The following is a 12203-nucleotide window of genomic DNA, read 5'->3' as shown; positions in this document are numbered from 1 at the left end:
ATGGAAACTGATACTGGCAGATAGGAAGTTGGCTTTTCTAAACTACCCGAAGCCAAAGGGCTTCCTCACACAGAAAGAACGCTCGGTGCATTTTGTGAATACTTTAGATGATATGCTGCCAGGGAAAATAAAATTAAATGACATTATCTCAGTAGATTTCATATTCTACAATGGATACTCTCTGCGAGTGATTGCCTCCTTCAAAGATCAAAACTTGGCTAAATATATATATAGATCAAGACATTTGCTGTTAAAGAAAAGGATAACGGTAACAAGATATTTTGAAAACAGCACATGTTTGAATTTGTTTTCTGATGATCTTACGACAGCTGAGACAAGATTTACTTGTAAAGCAAAGGAGGAGAGAGGACACTCAAAAGACAAACTGGAACATACTGAGCAAGGGTCCTTGAAACTAAGACAGGAGATGAGACTGCCTAATGAGGGGACTGATAACTTCTATCCAGAAGAAAAGGCATTAATAAATCAGTTCGGATTGTTGCCTTTCCTTGCCCAATCTGAGATCTTGGGAAGATTGGAGACCCTTAGAAATAAGCTAACAGAGATGAATGTTCAGGAAAAAGTAAGAGAGAAAGATCCGGCAACGGACCAATTAAAGAAAGAGAACCTCCCTGAAAAAGCCAAGACAGACCCCATGAAAGATTACTCCTATAATACCTCTGTAACTGCAGAGATAAACCTGTTAACAATAGATCTAACACAGAGCGCAAGGGACAACAACAAACTACCATCTAAGAAGGAAACCATCCCTATGGCAACCATGAAAGACTACCCTTACAATATCTCTGCAGCTGCAGAGATAAATCTGATAGCAACAGATCTAACACAGTGCGTAAGGGACAGCAACAAACTACCATCTAAGAAGGAAACCATCCCTATGACAACTACAACGCGCTCTTGGACTAGCATGAGATACCTGGATGAGGATGAACTTGGTATCAGACAAATAGAACACCCTAAGGTAGATTCGCCAAAAAAAGGAGTACTGATCACTAATGTTAGCACGTTGCACCCTTCAATCGATTTCATTGAGTATCTGGGCGATAATACATCTATGGACATTGCCAAAATGAACGAAATTCAACCAATAAATAAAAAGATAGGCCCTAAAAACCTTTTAAAGGCAAATTGACTAAGATCAACTTTTGGCAAGACAACGTGCAACCTTGCCCTGCTAACTTGGAATATTGCAGGTTGGCAAAAGAGGACTTCCGACCAATCCTTTGCTAAATATATTCAGAGACATGACATTGTGTTTCTCCAGGAGACCTGGAGCACAAGTGAAGTGGAGTTAAATGGCTTTTCTGCGTTCTCCCTCCCAGGTCTTTTAAGTACTAGAGGGGGGCGAGTTAAAGGTGGGTTAGTTACTTTAATCTCAACAAGGCTAAGGGCCATATTTAAAAAACTAGACCCACTAGACCATCTGGCCACAGCTGTGCAAGTACAGTGGAGAACCCACAGCTTGCTGCTGATTAACGTATACCTACCCCCACAAAGAGAGAAAAGATTGATAAGAAATACCTGGGCTCAGTTAGAACAGTATCTTGACAAACTATCAAATCAATTTCCTGATGCCTCTGTAGTGGTGGCAGGCGACCTAAATGCCAGAACTGGACAATCTGATGAGGCCTTGTATGCCCATTTCCATGAAACAGCCCCCATTATAGAGGAAGCCCACTCAATACCAGCCAGAACCTCAAAGGATAAAGGCTGCAATTATGCCGGCTTATGCCTATTACACTTGGTCAACAAGTTGGACTTGGTTATACTGAATGGCCGTACTGAGGGGGAGAAGGTTGGAGAATTTACATTTATATCTAATAATGGCGCCTCCACAATTGATTATATAATCGTGTCGTATGATCTTCAAAACAAAGTTTTGGAATGCAAAGTGGAGGAGCGCTTAGACAGTGACCATCTGCCATTAAGTGCACTCGTAGTTGCGGGAAAGGATTTATCCTGCGCTGAGAAAATCGAACATTCGAGCCCTACAGCTTTGGAGCTCAGATATTCTCGTATCAGATGGACAGATGAACTGCATAAGGAAATTTCAAGTAGGCTGTGTTCAAAGGAATTCCTCATTAAGAGAGATAACCTTATAACTTCCTCAAGCCATGAATTAAAAATAAATTTATTTCAGGAGTTAATTTCACTCCTTCAAGATTCCCTGAAGGAAAAAAGGAACAGCTCAAGTAGGCAATCCTCAGTATATAAAAACTCCAAACCCTGGTTTGATCAAGAATGTCAGGACATGAAGCTAAACTTACTGAAAAAATACAAGAATTATAGATCTGCCAACTTACCCCAACTCCCCACGGTCTGGTTTGAAGATAAACGAAATTATAAAATCCTGATCAAAAACAAAAAACTCCAGGCACAGAAAAGAGAATGGAAATGCCTAATAGATGCATCCAGAGAGAGAGACTCGGCCACCTTCTGGAGAATGGTAGCAAATGGAGTGCGATCTACCTCCTCAGAAGTGGAGTATACTATACCTGCAGGGACTTGGGAGGCATTTTTCCAATCTTCATATTCAGCTCTGCCTTTGACACAGCCACTAACACAGTGTGAGGCAGGTGACGAGTGGCCTCCGGTGTCGGTTGCGGAGGTCAGGAGGCTTATTCAGGCACTCAAACACAGAAAAGCCCCGGGAGCAGATAATATCTCTCCTGAGCTTCTTAAAGCCAATATTGACTGGTGGGCCCCAGTCCTTGCCAGCCTATTCACCAGCATAGATCAAACAGCAATAATACCAGAGGACTGGGGATTGGCAATCATCGTTCCCATATTCAAGAAAGGCTGTAAACTTGATCCAGCCAATTACAGACCAATCAGTCTCTTAAGCATCATCAGCAAACTCTATGCAACTCACTTACGTGAAAAGTTTGCGGACTGGCTGGAACGGGAGCACATCCTTAAGGAAGCCCAGGCTGGTTTCAGGGCACATAGATCAACTCTAGACCAAGGACTGGTATTGCAACATCTAGTGGAGAAATACACCTCAAAGAAAGGAGGCTCCCTCTATGTAGCCTTTATAGACTTCAAATCAGCTTTCGATTTGATACCCCGGCACAGACTTTGGGAAAAATTAAATGCCACAAACATCGACAGACGTCTTTTGCTTCTTATCCGTAGATTACATGAAAATACTCGGATCCGTGTTAGATGCGACCGTTATGGGAACCTATCAAAGGAAATCCAAAGTTTCCATGGTGTCAAGCAAGGCTGTGTTCTTGCCCCTATTCTATTTAATTTCTATATAAACTCCTTAGTCGGAAAGATGGAGGAAGCAAGTACTCACCCCCCAAACCTAAATAATATACCAATTCCAGTCCTTTTGTACGCAGATGATGCGGCACTTATTTCCTTCTCTTGTGTGGGCCTAAGAAAACTTTTACGAGCTCTTACAGAGTATTGCGAAGCTGAAGACCTAATAATAAATTACACTAAATCAAAAATTATGGTGTTCTCCAAGAGAAAACTCCGACATAAATGGAAAATTAATAACCAACCTATTGAGCAAGTAACATCTTTTAGATACCTTGGAATAATCTTTGACGAGAAGGGATCTTGGTGCCATCAGATTAAGAATTCCATTGCAAATGCGCAAAGATCTTCTAGAGCTATCATAAGATTCTTCTACAGAAAAGGAGGTCAATATGTTCCTGCTGCCTCCCAGGTCTTTGTCGCAAAAATACTTACACAACTGATGTATGGCACCCAGATATTTAATTGTCAAAAACTTAAGTCCCTGGAATCTGTACAAACTAAATTTTACCGCTCCCTACTAGGGTTACCTACCTGCGTTTCCAACGCAGCCATTAGGCTGGAGGTAGGTCAACTCTCTATTAATGCCAGGATATGGATCTTGAAGATTCACCTCTGGCTAAAACTCATATTTTTCCCAGTGGGAGTGGCTCCATTGACTCTATTAGACCCGTTCCAGTCTAAATGGAGATTGTCACTTTATGAAAAATTGAAGGGCCTGGGGCTTTCCTCACAAGAACTTATAGCCTCAGGTTTTGAAAAGGCTAAAAGGATGGTGAGCCAGCGAATAGGAGATGTAGAGCTTCAGGATCATATGAGCAAGATAGATAAATATCCAGCTATCCAAGATTATGGAAAAGGGTTTAATCTAACACCATATTTGCTGGATCTACAAATCGCAAAATACAGGCGGGCGTTTACCCTTACCAGATTTGATGTACTGCCATCTGCCTTACTAAAGGGCAGATACGAGGGCAAACCCTATGTTGAACGAGTTTGCCCATGTGGTCTGAAAGAGGTGGAAACGGCTTCACATGTGTTGCTACACTGCGACCTTTACGGGGATATTAGGTCACTGTTTATCTCCCCCATCGTTCAGAAATTTCCAGGTCGATCTGAACTTCAGCGGCTGAAAATTCTACTAGGAGATAAAAACCCAGAAGTAACACTGAAAGTGGCCAAATTTTCTGCGGCTGCGATCAAGCGGAGGGCATTAGCTGTAAAAAAGTAAAAGACTTGACCCCTGGACAAGCCCCCTTATCTTTTAAGCCTATACATATATTGCAGTGCATAAATGTGTATATATGTGTGTGTGCATATGTGTTGCTTTTTATGTATAATTTTACAATTTTTTAAATTGACACCATTATTCCCTTTGTAAACTATTGTTGTTTTATGTTTCTCTGGTCTATGACCGTAATAAACTCAATTCAATTCAATTCAATCCTATTCAACTCAGTACATAACATTTTCTCTCTTTCTTTAGTGGATCATGTGGGTCTCCATAAATCAGAAGCGCAGGGGACGGCGATTGAGCAAACAGACTGCCCTGGCTGAACAAATTTGCTTACAGACAGCACTATTTTATGATTAATTAATTAAATTTCTATATCGCCATTTGTCTGAGGATCACAAGGCAGTTCACAATATAAAAACACACAGCATAGTAACAAAAATAATAAAACTACCCCACTCCCCAGTTTAAAAGGCCACAGATGGTTATATTAGCCAAAGGCCTGGGAGAAACACCTGGCACCTTCAGATATGGAATGAAGGCGCCAGGCAAGCCTCATTGGGGAGAACATCACACAAATGGGGAGCCACCACAGAAAAGGCCCCTTTCTGTGTTGCCACCCTCCAAACCTCTCACAGAGAAGGCACATAAAGAAGGGCCTCAGATGATGATCTCAGGGTCTGGGTAGGTTCATATGGAAAGAGGTGGTCCTTGAGGTATTGTGGTCTTGAGTCATTTAAGGCTTTACAGGTCAAAACCAGCACTTTGAATTGCACCTGCAAATGAATTGGTAGCCTGTGCAGCTGGGCTCAGTTAGTGCAGTGTTATGTACTAAGGTTGGATCCTAGAACAATAGGCAGGTAGGGTCCTAGAATGCAACAACCAATCAGGCTCCAGGAGGGAAGCAGAATCAGCCAATTAAACGGAACTCATTGTGTAAATAATGTATATAAAGCCTGAGGGTTGCGGGGGGGGGTTCATTCACTGTTTTACGAGCTGCAATAAAAAGCATGAAATCACTACGCTGCTCCGAGTATATTTAATTCTGTATGCTCAAACCAGCTTGCCCAGGTGAGCAGCCTGGCTGCCGAATTCTGTACTAGCTGAAGCCCTATGTATAATGCACTGCAGTAATCTAACCTAGAGTTACCAGAGCATAGACAACAGAAGTTAGTCTGTCCCTGTCCAGATTGGGGCGCAGCTGGGCCACCAGATGAAGCTGATGGAAGGCACTCCGGGCCACTGAAGCCACCTGAATTTCAAGTCAGCAATGGATCTAGAAGCATCCCCAGGCTATGTCCCCGCTCCTTTGGAGGGATTGCAATCCCATCAAGAGCAGGCAAGCTTCCATCCTTCCGATTGAGGAAACGACCAACTAGCAGGGCCTTAGTCTTTTCTGGACTGAGCATCAGTTTGTTGGCTCTCATCCAGTCCATTACTGAGGCAAGACATCAGTTCAGCACTTCCACCTTGTTATGTACTGAGTTGAATAGGATCCAAAATGCAGCAGTCTGATTGGTCCTAGAACAATAGGATCCAAAATGCAGCACTCTGATTGGTCCTAGGATCCAAAATGCAGCACTCTGATTGGTCCTAGAACAATAGGATTCAGAATGCAGCAGTTTGATTGGTCCTAGAACAATGCAGCAGTATGATTGGTCTGCAGGAGCCACCCAATCCGGCTCCAGATGGAAGTGAATCCTCAACCTGATTGGCCTACAGGAGAATTCCGGAATTAGCCAATCACGTGCAGCCCATTGTGTAAATAATGTATATAAAGCAGATACATTGAGGGGACATTCATTCCTCCTCACCACTATGAGCTGAATAAAGAGCATGAAATCCACTCTCGACTCTGAGTATATTTCACACCTGCAGATCTGTCCATGGCAAGGGACTCCCCAAATCACAGGATATGTGCAGAGTTCCAGTTGAACTCAGCTAACTGGCAACAAGTCATCTGGACATGTGTTAACAAGTGTTTGTGTGCAGTTTACAGTTTCCTGCATGCAGCAGAAAAACCAGCCTTCCTAGTCCTTTACATATAATATTTCAGTTCTTCTTTTTCATTGACAGTTTGCCTTCAGTTCCTTCCTCTGTCTTATCTTGTATGCAATGTTGACAGCAGTTCCCTGGACGATGAGTTAACACAGAGAAGCTTCCCTCTTTTTGACTTCCACTTCAAATCCACCTCACAACACTTGCCCATTCAGAACCCTGGAGGTTTGGAGGCCCATCTGCTGAAATGGAGACCGACTGTCTAATCCAAACAATTGCTTCTTGTGGCAGCAAGCCCTGTGCCGCTCCATGAATGCAAAAACTCTCCCTCTCATGGCACCATCTGCACAGCCATCAGCTAATCCCCAGTCGCCTTTCTCTCCTTTGAATTTGCTCTCTAGAAAGATTTGCTAAGACCAGTCACCTGTGTTTATCTGTCTGGGCTTCACTCCCCTCTGGGCTTCTGGAGTTATGCGAGATTAGATCGCCTTTCTTTTTTCTCCCAGTGTACTTTATTCCGGCTTGAACGGAAACTGCAGCCAGAAATACCAGTCACTGTAGAGCATTAGAGGAAGACGCCTATTTGTGGGCTTTGGAGATGCATTTGTTTGGCCACTGTAGGGGCAAAGAGGGTGGAGAGGCGTCTGTTAAGTTGTGGGTGAACATATCAGACGACACAGCGATTCTCCAAACAGCTCTTGTTTATTCACAGGTCAGAACAGAACTGAACTGAAGGGTTCAGCCAGCCTGCTTATATAGAGCTCCAGTACAACGTAACTGTAACAACTTTCTGTAACTATCCAATCACTGAACGTCACTTTCGATCCCTTATTTGCATATGTGGACCTGAACTATATACATTATCCCCCTGCTGGCCCAGGGTGAGAACTTCAGTACATAACAGCATCCATGCCTTAGATGTGAGCAACAGGGTTCTACACCCAGCCTTGCTAAGGACATCTGCTTTCTAAACACCCAGAAAGCAACACATCATCACTTTAAAACACATTACACAATTCTGGTGACTTTTAAGGAAGCTCACATCAACATGAACTTCTTTAGCCTTTCTGCTTATTTAGCAGTTATAGATTTTTAAGGGGGGGGGAGACTTCTGAGAAATGAAAGATGAAACAAAGATCAATGCTTGTGATCCTAAGCATTTCTGCACCTGTAAAACAAGTGGTCCGGTATACAGGGATGCGGGTGACGCTGTGGGTTAACCCACAGAGCCTAGGACTTGCCGATCAGAAGGTCGGTGATTCGAATCCCCGCAACAGGGTAAGCTCCCGTTGCTCAGTCCCTGCTCCTGCCAACCTAGCAGTTTGAAAGCATGTCAAAGTGCAAGTAGATAAATAGGTACCGTTCCGGCGGGAAGGTAAACGGGGTTTCTGTGTGCTGCTCTGGTTCGCCAGAAGCGGCTGAGTCATGCTGGCCACATGACCTGGAAGCTCCCTCGGCCAATAAAACGAGATGAGCTCTGCAACCCCAGAGTCGGCCATGACTGGACCTAATGGTCAGGGGTCCCTTTACCTTTTACCTTATACAGGTTGAAGGGTATAATTGTTACTTAATTGTTACTGCACAGATGGGAGTGCTATAGAATGATCCTTGCTCAGAAGTAAGTCCCATTGAGTTAAGTCCCAGATAAGTTCAGTATCACTGTTTTTGTGTGGTTTTCCTGAAATATAAGTACAGTGGTACCTCAGGTTACATACGCTTCAGGTTACATACGCTTCAGGTTACACACTCCGCTAACCCAGAAATAGTGCTTCAGGTTAAGAACTTTGCTTCAGGATGAGAACAGAAATCAGGCTCCGGTGGCGCGGCAGCAGCAGGAGGCCCCATTAGCTAAAGTGGTGCTTCAGGTTAAGAACAGTTTCAGGTTAAGAACGGACCTCTGGAATGAATTAAGTACTTAACCCGAGGTACCACTGTGCTAGCCTCTTGTGGTAGAAGAGAAGTACACTATCTTGCCTCCTCACCCATTTAAAGTTGAGGTATTCCTCAATGAAATGACAAACCTACCTGCATGTACAAATACCATGAACTGAGCACTTCACAAACCTTCCCACGTGTTGCGATTATGAATGGAAGAGAAATTCAATTCAGTTCACATTTAAAGGTGAACTGACTTAATTCCTGCTTTCTGAAACATTATGCAAACCAAGCCACAGCCATCCTTCAATTTTGCCCTTACCTGAATTTTGCAAGGTTGTTCTGCAGTCATGTAACATGCACTGACATGCTACTAGGGTAGGATGTGTATTCAAAGGCATACAGGTTTATAAGTGAAAATAACATACAGAAATGCATTATATTAGGGGTAACTACTTTGCAAAATGTGAATATTAGGAGAAACTCACATTGAAAAGATGTAGAATTTTCATGTGATGATGTGGAAAACTAAACTTAAGGTTGGAGAAATGGGAAATGGAGAAAAGCCAAACTTGACATATTCCCCCACCCCTAGTTATGATACAGGGAGCTATCCCTTTCCTTATCTCCTGAAGTAAAGAAATTTATTTCTGGCAAGGCAAGGTACCCTGCCTCAAACAATTAGGGTTGCCTAATGAGAGGAGAAGACTCCCTGGAAAAGACCCTGATGTTGGGAAAGATGGAGGGCACAAGGAGAAGGGGACGACAGAGGACAAGATGGTTGGACGGTGTTCTCGAAGCTACCAACATGAGTTTGACCAAACTGCGGGAAGCAGTGGAAGACAGGAGTGCCTGGTGTGCTCTGGTCCATGGGGTCACGAAGAGGTGGACACAACTAAACGACTAAACAGCAACAACAACATGAAAGTGTCCATTGCTCAGCCATAACATCAAAAAGTCAGTTAGCTGTTTATTTCCTTGACAAAGGCAAGGGCCTCTAGATTACTTTTCCATAAAGTCATGCTAGAAGTCTCCAAAGAAATGACAATCTCCCGGGCAGCTCTCAGAAGCACTTCCAAATATCAAAATCCCATAGAATCTTACCACATTGCTTTCTGCATGGATAGGGCCCCTGTGACTTTCGGAGCAGCATGATTTGGATAAAACCCACCGGGGAAGCTTCCTTAGCCCTGCAGTCCTGGGCGAAGAGGCATCTGTCCGCGTCTGTCATGCCACTGGTAACAGGCACAAAACCTCTGACCTTTTTTTAAAAAAGGCAATGAGCCACATCTGCTAGTAGTTCAGCTGCAGGCTACCTAGAATTCAGGGGGTCCACATAACACACCACGTAACGTAACGTAACGTAACGTAACATGTCCTCTGGGAAGTGCAATTAGTTCTGGTGGCAGATTCCTAACAAATGCAGCCATTCTCCTTTGCTGAAGACAAATGCGAAGGAAACTTCTTTTTCATAAAAAAAAGAGATGTTTTACAAAAACTTTCTCTTCCCCTCCTTTCCATTAGGTGCATTCACTGATCCAGCCCATAATTAACAAAATGATAAGATTAAAGTTTTCCCAGCTTACTTGCTAAACGCTGTCTGTCAGGCAAGCTGTGAGTATTTAGCAGCGTGTGAGCGAAGGAGGTTTCTTCTTTAAATGTCAAGAAGCAGCTGCACCCACAGGCTGCAATCCTAAAGCCACTTACTTGGGAGTAAGCCCCATTGAATTCAGTAGGGCTTACTTCTGAGTAGACATGGTTAGCATTGCGCCCTTTGCTTTTAATGCCACAGCATGGAAACTAGCACTTCGTTGCATTAAAAGGACAAGGTTGGTGCCTTTCCCCAGCAAAGAAGAATTTTAAGTGGTTTCCCCCCCCCCTTGCATGCTGTTTGATAATATTAATAAACAAGCTGGCTTGGTATGCTAAGCCCAGACACTTTCCCATGACCTTGTGGAAGCATTTAAGCTGCAGCCCTGGAGCTGCCAATAACCACTGGCAGGTCCTGCTTACTGGACAGTCAGAGACGTCTTCTCTGAGTAGTGTTGTAAACAAAAAAATGCCCTTTTCCCTTATGGGGTATCCAAGAGCCCATATAGAGTCCTTACATAGGTTCCCTATTGGTAGGAGAGAATAACAGAGGCCAACCAGAGAATATTGAGAAGCAAAGCAGCTAGTAAGCTTGATCTTTATTGAACTGCTGCAACAGGGTGCTCCCCTCACCCGCAGGAGAGGAAGAGGAACCCAGAACAATGGTGCGCAAGGCGTTATAAAGACTTTTGAAATTGCCACCCTGTAGATCAAGACCACCCCTCAGATACATCATACCTACATCACAGAAAAGGTGGTCTAAAACAGAAATCTGAATGTTGTTTTTCTCTTGTCATTGTTTCTCTCCTGTCTGGCAGGTTACTTGATTGGATTGCCTGGGGAGCCTGGCCAGTCTTTTGTAATGATAAATACTTAGTTCCTGGGCCAGGTCACAGGCTCACACCCTATTCATATCTTAAATGTGCCCTTAAGACAGGATTTGTGAAGGAAAAGACAATGGGGAGGCTTTTCCATTTTCCTTGACCTTGCAGAGAAAACATTTGGTCAGTTTGGGACAGTTTGGAAATCAAAGATGGTTCCAGGTCAGTCTTCCTGTGCTGATCTATGTATGTGTTTGGTTGGTACACTTATGAACCTTACCATATATCTAAGACCTCAAAATTCCTATCACAGTAGACCCACTGAAATTCATGGATCTCAAGTGCCCACATTCCTTACTTTCCATGCGTCTTCTCTGAGTAGGACTAACTTTGGATGCAGCCCGGATCCAATGCAGGCTACCGTATTTTTTGCTCTATTAAGACTCACTTTTTCCCTTCGAAAAAGTAAGGGGAAATGTGTGTGTGTCTTATGGAGCAAAGGCAGGCTGCGCAGCTATCACAGAAGCCAGAACAGCAAGAGGGATTGCTGCTTTCACTGCGCAGCGATCCCTCTTGCTGTTCTGACTTCTGATATTCAGAGTATTTTTCTTCTTGTTTTCCTCCTCCAAAAACTACGTGCGTCTTGTGTCTGGTGCATCTTATAGGTATTTCAAAATAATGTAGAGGACCAGAAAGAACACCTCCAAAGGCTCTATGTGAATCCACAACACACATGTTTGCCTCTCTGCAAATTGATGCTTTGTGCTGCTGTCCGTATTGCTGTTCATTATGCAAGATTTGCTTCTCACTCTTGCGCTTTATAATTTATGTGTAAGCTGCCATGAGTTCGATTTCATCACAGCAAGGCAGGCAGGCTATCAGTGCCCAAGTCAACGCCTGCAGAAATGGAAGTATGAATGGAATTTCAGCAAAAAAAGAACCAGTTGTCCTTTAGCGTCTCCCCACCCCAACCCCCTTTCTTTGGCAGTGCCATGAGTGCAGAGGCATGGTGAATCCGACAGGGAACTTCTCAGAACAATGCTGTGGTCTAGCCTGAAAATCAGATAAGCAGCACAGGGTGTTCAAGCGAAGTCTGAACGATAATGCCAAAAACCTGTCTAAAGTGCAGGCTGACAAACTCCCATGAACACCATGGTCGGAGTATCGGCTGTTAAAGGGATTTGCAAACAGAGCATAGTTTTCCTGCTGATAATAATGCTGAGAACAGGTTTTATACAGTGCCGGATTTATGTATAAGCTAAACAAGCTCTAGCTTAGGGCCCCACTCTCTTGGGGTCCCCCCAAAAAATTTTAAGGAGGGAAAAACTGGATGTATATTTCCAAAATAAAGGATAAAAAAACAAATAAAATAAAAGCTACATACAGCAGCAGTTTTT

The 12203-nt window shown here is 43.5% G+C and overlaps 2 long non-coding RNA genes across 3 annotated transcripts in view; both read right to left on the bottom strand.

The window, feature by feature from the left end:
- Nucleotides 1-9675, bottom strand: part of LOC309332549 — a 28107-nt gene extending 18432 nt beyond the window's left edge. Inside the window, exon 1 of the long non-coding RNA XR_014152162.1 lies at nt 9500-9675. This is a non-coding gene — a long non-coding RNA (uncharacterized lncRNA). The remainder of the gene's footprint in view (nt 1-9499) is intronic.
- The window catches only part of LOC309332550, a 55135-nt gene that overhangs the window by 32216 nt on the left and 10716 nt on the right, over nt 1-12203 (bottom strand). The window contains exon 3 of one of the 2 annotated variants that reach the window (XR_014152164.1): nt 11551-11703. The exons of the other annotated variant lie outside the window; for it this stretch is intronic. This is a non-coding gene — a long non-coding RNA (uncharacterized lncRNA). Of the gene's footprint in view, nt 1-11550; nt 11704-12203 lie in introns of those variants that run through there. 2 annotated transcript variants of the gene reach the window in all.

This window comes from Podarcis erhardii (assembly GCF_964252035.2).
Source record: "Podarcis erhardii genome assembly, chromosome: 17".
Lineage (NCBI taxonomy): Eukaryota > Metazoa > Chordata > Lepidosauria > Squamata > Lacertidae > Podarcis > Podarcis erhardii.
This window is presented reverse-complemented; position numbering and strand designations above follow the sequence as displayed.